The 6,000-nt window shown below is 43.1% G+C and overlaps 1 protein-coding gene across 5 annotated transcripts in view; it reads right to left on the minus strand.

Annotated features, from left to right (window-relative positions):
• Nucleotides 1-6,000, minus strand: part of Sox5 (SRY-box 5) — a 938,356-nt gene that overhangs the window by 861,155 nt on the left and 71,201 nt on the right. The window lies entirely within an intron of this gene.

The raw sequence follows: 6,000 nt of genomic DNA on the forward strand, positions 1-6,000 counted from the left end.
CCCTCCCCACACAAACCCTGTTCTATTTGGTTTGTAGGGACAAGTCAGTCAGACTTGTGGGTTTACTGCCCCTAAGTTGACCTGGCAAGACAAGACACTGGGTGTTATCTAATCTAGGCCAGACAGACGGAAGGACGGCAAATGACACCCTCGAACCTATCACAAAAGTTCCCTGTGTGAACTCAAGTTACCCCATAGAAACAGCATACAAGGGAGAACACTGATTGTGATTAACATAGTTTATGGGGAAAGCTGAGGCCTAAGAAGCTTATAAAATTTATCAAAAGTCATGATGTGTAGATAAGCCTCAATTATGAATGATGATCTTGCTCTCTGGATGTCGCTTTAACCCTTACCTGGAAATAATATGTTTTCCAGAAAACAGCTGTGGGCTGGGAATACAACTTGGTGGGGAATAGCTTGCCCAGCACGTCTGAGGTTGTGAGTTCAATCCCTAGTACCACCAAAAGTAAGAAAGCAAGAAGGAAGAGAGGAAGGAAGGGAGAAGGAAAATAAAAGAATTATAATTAGGTATGGCTGCCCACACTTGTAATCTCAGTATGTAGCAAATGGAAGCAGAGGGTCAGAAGTTCAAGGCCAGCCTTATTTACATGAAATCTTTTCTGTCTCAAAAAACAAAAAACAAACAAACAAAAAAAAAAAACGAATTACATAGATGCCTTAATGTACAGCATTCTAAGGATTATTATAACAGAAATTTATGGCAATGAGGTTTGATAGGGACACCAACCCACCTAAAAGCCTTTTGACCCCAAATTGGTCCTGTCTAAAAGAAATACAAGGACAAAAATAGAGCAGAGACTGAAGGAATGGCTGACCAGTAACTGTCCCATTTTGAGACCCATCCCATGGGCAGGTACCAATCCCTCACACTATTAATGGTGTTATATGTGCTTACAGACAGAAGCCTATTGTAGCAGCCTTCTGAGAGGGTCTACATAGCAGCTGCCTGAGACAGATGCAAATACCCACAGACAAACATTGTATGAAGGTCGGGGACTCCTATGGAAGAGTCAGGGGGAAGAATTGAAGGCCCTCAAGGAAATGGCAATTCCACGGGAAGAACAACAGTGGACCAACTAACCTGGACCCCTGGAAGCTCCCAGAGACTGAGACACCAACCAAAGAACATACATGGGCTGGTCCGAGACCCCTGGCACATATGTAGCAGAGGGCTGCCTTGTTTTGATGGACACACCTAATCCTGCAGAGACTTGATGCACCATGGTGGGGGGATACCAGGTGTGGGGGTGTTCCTTCTCAAAAGTCAAGGGGAGGGGTGGGGGAGGAACCCTACAAGGGGGACTGGGAGGGGCGCAACATTTGGGATGTAAATAAATAAATAAATAAATAAATAAATGAAAAAAGAAAAACTCTAAAAGTAATTTTACTTGAATCAATTATTTATAAAGTTTAATATACTTATTCCCCATTATATACATATGTGCCCTCTTATATTATGTGGTTATTACAGGTGCATATACAGTTTCAATGCCAGTAATGTACGGTTTGCCATTGTGTGTTCTATCAGATTTACCTTTAAAAAGTCATTTTAGGATTAGGGGTATAGAACTGCTAGCACATATCAGGTGCTGGGTTTGATCTCCCACACAATAAAGTCATTTTATTCTCTGGCTCTATGACATCACTGTGGGTTATAATCTCACTTCTCTCTGCAGATACTTAGAAAGAAGCTGAGGTCTGTTGTCTTCAGTGAATCACTGCCCTATGGGGGCCATTTCCAATCACTTGGTATGGACTATAGAAATGGTGAATTTAACTGTGCTTCAATTCACAGCAACTAAACAAATGTCCACATGTCTCTACTTTGGTGACTTATCAAGATATTTGCTGCGGGTGTGGCCCAAAAGTAAGCCGTGACCCCAGTCTATTCCCAACAGCACAGGCAAGGGCAGCTGTGCCTGAGAAGTGTCCTCAGACTTGAAGGTCAGACTGGGAGCCCACTGGCCCCTTCTGTCTCTTCCTTCAGTAAGAACTGTAAAATTGCCACAGAAGCACAGAAAATATTAGGAAACCTTTTCAGGAAATGCTAGCCATGAAATGGTTCTCACGGCTCCCTCCAGAGAAATCCAGATGGTTCTGGAAAACAGCACTAAGCAACACCAAATCTAGAAGCTGGCTGCTTCTCGTCAGTGTGAACAGGCTTTATTTTAGGATGGTTCCTATCACAGTGACATTAAACGCTGACCAGAGGATTCTGGTTTCAGGTCAAGGGTTGATTTTTAAGTTTTAGAAAACATCTCATAACACACTGCCTCGTCTGTGAGTAACTCCTGAGGAAATGAACCAAAGAAGTCTTTGTCTGAGAACGTAGACCAAAAGGAGCACAGGGGTGTGAAGGCTGTGCTGGCCCAGGGACACACAGACCTGAAGGAGAACCGTCATCTTCAGTTAAACTCCTAGAGCCCTTTTGCAGCAAAAGACAAGACAAACTTTTTGACAAAAACTTGGAAATTTTTCTATTTGACTCTGGGTAACTGTAAGTATCTTAAATTCCTGCAGATATTTAACGAGAGTGATATCTAACGAGAATAGATATGCAGGGATTGCCACCACTTCCTGATAATGAATGACGAATTCAGTTAGTTAACAATGTCACAAAGCTCCATACTGTTTAAAAGAGAATGCAGTTGAATATTCTTTTTTTTTTCAGTCAGATATGTTTCATTTATTGAACACATATTTAAGACAGATTAATCAATGACACAGCCAGGAATAGGGAGCCAAGTTGCAACCATTGGCAGTTAATTATCAGGGCCAGTTTTTACCTAGGAAAATTATGAACAGGTACATTTGCAACATTTAAGCTATGTAAACAAAGTAGTGTTATCTGCCATTAAAGCTGACTGGGTGGGTCTAGAGGTGGTGAGGATAAGCAATTTCCAGAGTCCACCAGGCTCTGTTACAAAGCACAGTTTTCTGCAGTTGAATATTCTAATCTCAAAACCACAATGGAAGACATTAATCTACAGGTTCCTTCGTGGGAACAACAGTCAGGGATATGTGTAGTTAGAACTTTGCTGACAACTTCTGCTCATTTCCTAACAACCCCTGGAAGGGGAGCCAGCCTACAATGATGGCTACTGCTTAAATAGCAAGTGGGTCCTCACAGTTTATCTGACCTTGAGCCATGGACCTCCGGCCATGTGGCTCACCTCTGTCCAGTTTTGCCTCTGACAACTTAAAAGACATAATGATTAGTAAAAAAAAAAAAAAAAAAAAAAAAGTCTCACTCACTTGAAATGTCATTTTAAATTTAAAATTTAAGAATAAAGTTAACACATTCCTCCCAGATTCCTCCCATTTAGCCCCCAAATTACCCTGCTTCACTGCTGTATCTGACCACATGAAAATTCTAGATACTCTGGCTGTCTGGCTCAGGACAACCAAGCTGTGCAGTTTCCAGGTAACTTATGCAATGCTACTGGGAACAGCAATGAAGAAACAAAAGAAATGGACAGAAAGGCCAGAGGGAGTTGTTTTTTTTTTTTTTTTTTTTTTTAATTTGGCTGGTTAAAGTGTTCAGAATTATTTAAGAGTTGGAAAAGGAGCAATACGCCACACCCTCAAAGGCCTCCACTCTGAATTCTATCATTAGTTTTTAACTATGCCTTCTGATCTAAACTTTGGCATCTTCATGAATATAAAAGCAAAGAACATCCAAAGAATGCACTGGAAAAACCCAAGCAAACTTCTAAAAGGTAACTCAGTCAAAGCACCCGGACTGATTTGTTTCTTTACGTTGCTTTGCTCTCTGTGAGGATATGTGTCCTCACATCATTCCTGAGAGGGAGGAGCTCGCCACCTCCCTACAGAGCGCCAGGCAAGTGCCACAAAGCAGGGGTACATCAGGACACTGAGCCATCGTGGCCATTAGACTCTAGGAAGCTCTTGGAGATGAGAGAATCTACATGCTGGCCATCACAGATACACTAAAGGCCTTCCCAGGATGACCTGCTTATATTCATATAAATGGCAGGAGTTATTACAGATGAGCTGAAAGCATGCAAGACTTCTTCATATAGACAATTTTATGGTGGAATCAATCATGAAGGAGAATGAATAAGACATATTTGGATTGTAATTGCCTGCTAAATGACTGTCACTCACCCTGTCCTCAGTATTACTGCTATGTATTTCTCAGCCTCCTTGTGTTAAAAAAAGAAAGAAAGAAAATAGGTTTTTGTGCATGTGTAAAATAAAAGCTAGGCTCCTCTGTATTGTTTTGCTATCAGCATTATCCTAAAACCCCAGGAAGGGGATGAAAGAGGGCCGAGGACCAACATTAGAGCACTTCAGAAGAACCTAGGAAGGCCTCTGCATCATCAGCGACTGGGAGCCTTTGGCCTGCACTGAAGAAATAACTGGGTCTTTTGCAAGGCACCAATTCTTACAGTCCAAGATGGACAGCTTCAGAAAAAACTGATCACAATCAATAACATGGAATCAATAAGATCAATCCTACCCGCACTGCACTGTCCCTGGCTGGAAACGACGGTTAGGAAAGATGGAATAATATCTCGATGATCAAGGAAGTCTGTGACAGAGACTGGAAACAGAACCCAGCCTGCACGCCCTGGCTCCCACACTCACCCAGGTCCATCTCTTCCCTCACTGCCCTACGTGCTCACCCCTGTGCTCAGCCTTCCTAAACATCATGCATGCCCCTAGCATCATCAAGAACAAGGTGTGATGGCTGGCAGGTAGCTCTGCTTGTCGAGGGCCTAGCATGTGCCTACATAGTCTTAGGCCTCAAGCCCCAGCATCTGAAAAAGCCTTGTACGACCCTGCATGGCTACCATCTTGGTATTTGGGAGATAGAAGGAAACAGAAGGAGTTGAGGGTCATTCTTAGCTACATAGCTTGTCTCGAAACGAAACAAACAAGCAAGGAGGGAAGGGTGTAATCTGAACTTCCGGTTGCAGTAGAATCCCAAGTCTCTAAAATCATTCACTTTGGAATCCCACTGCTCCATCCATTTCACAACTTGGCAAATATTTACTGTCCCTCTCCTCTCTGCCCCGCTGTGCCGCTGATTAACTCTTACTCAAAAGGGTTTGTGACCTTCCACTTAACACAGACTATGCAAAACATCACGGTGATCTAAATGACCTTCAGAGAAACAAATCCCTATGCTCTTTCTCTGATCCTGTTCCAAGACATGGAAACCAACACCCTTTATGCTGGTTCACAAATCCCTCTGTGACCTGGCATGCTGACCTCTCTGGGCGCAGCTCTCAGCTATGACTCCTTAGCTGGCTGGACACTTTTCTCTTCTACAGGGAATTCATGGAGATAAGTTTTCTGCCCCAGTGCCTTTGCTTGCCTCTCTTCTCCCTTTGCAGCTTCGCAGCATCTTCCAGAGAGATATACCCAACTCCCTTTATCCTTCGTGACCCACATTGTCTCTTTCCTCACCTTAAGCATAGTTCAATCATAGTTCTCTGGGTTCAAACCAATATATTATGAGCATAAACTTAGTATCTATAGATTTTTGTTGGTCACCTATTCCTAGTTCCTCGTCCCCAGAGGGCCATGCAGACACTCCCTCTTCTTCCCAACACCTCGGATGCTCACAGGTGCAGAAATACTAAATAAGAACATTAGGGAAACTGAATGCTCATACTACAGGTGTTAGAGAGGAACGTCTTGTATCTCTTAGGAAAAGAAAGTGCCACAAGCCAACAGTATAGGGTACAGACTTTGACAGGAATACAGAAATTCGGTCAATTAGGGAGCCTTCATGAAGAAGGAAAGAGGAAGATTTCTGTGAACAGTGCCCCCCCCTGCCCCCCCAGCCCCCCTGCCCCCCCCCACAAAGTTCTTTACACCAAGGCTAAGGCTGGTACTGGAATGCCTGAAGCCAGATTTAAGGACGCCAGATAAAGGTTACTAACGGTATCTTCAAGAACATTCACTTATATTCTCTCTCTCTCTCTCTCTCTCTCTCTCTCTCTC

The sequence above is a fragment of the Mus caroli genome, chromosome 6 (assembly GCF_900094665.2).
Source record: "Mus caroli chromosome 6, CAROLI_EIJ_v1.1, whole genome shotgun sequence".
Classification (NCBI taxonomy): Eukaryota; Metazoa; Chordata; class Mammalia; order Rodentia; family Muridae; genus Mus; species Mus caroli.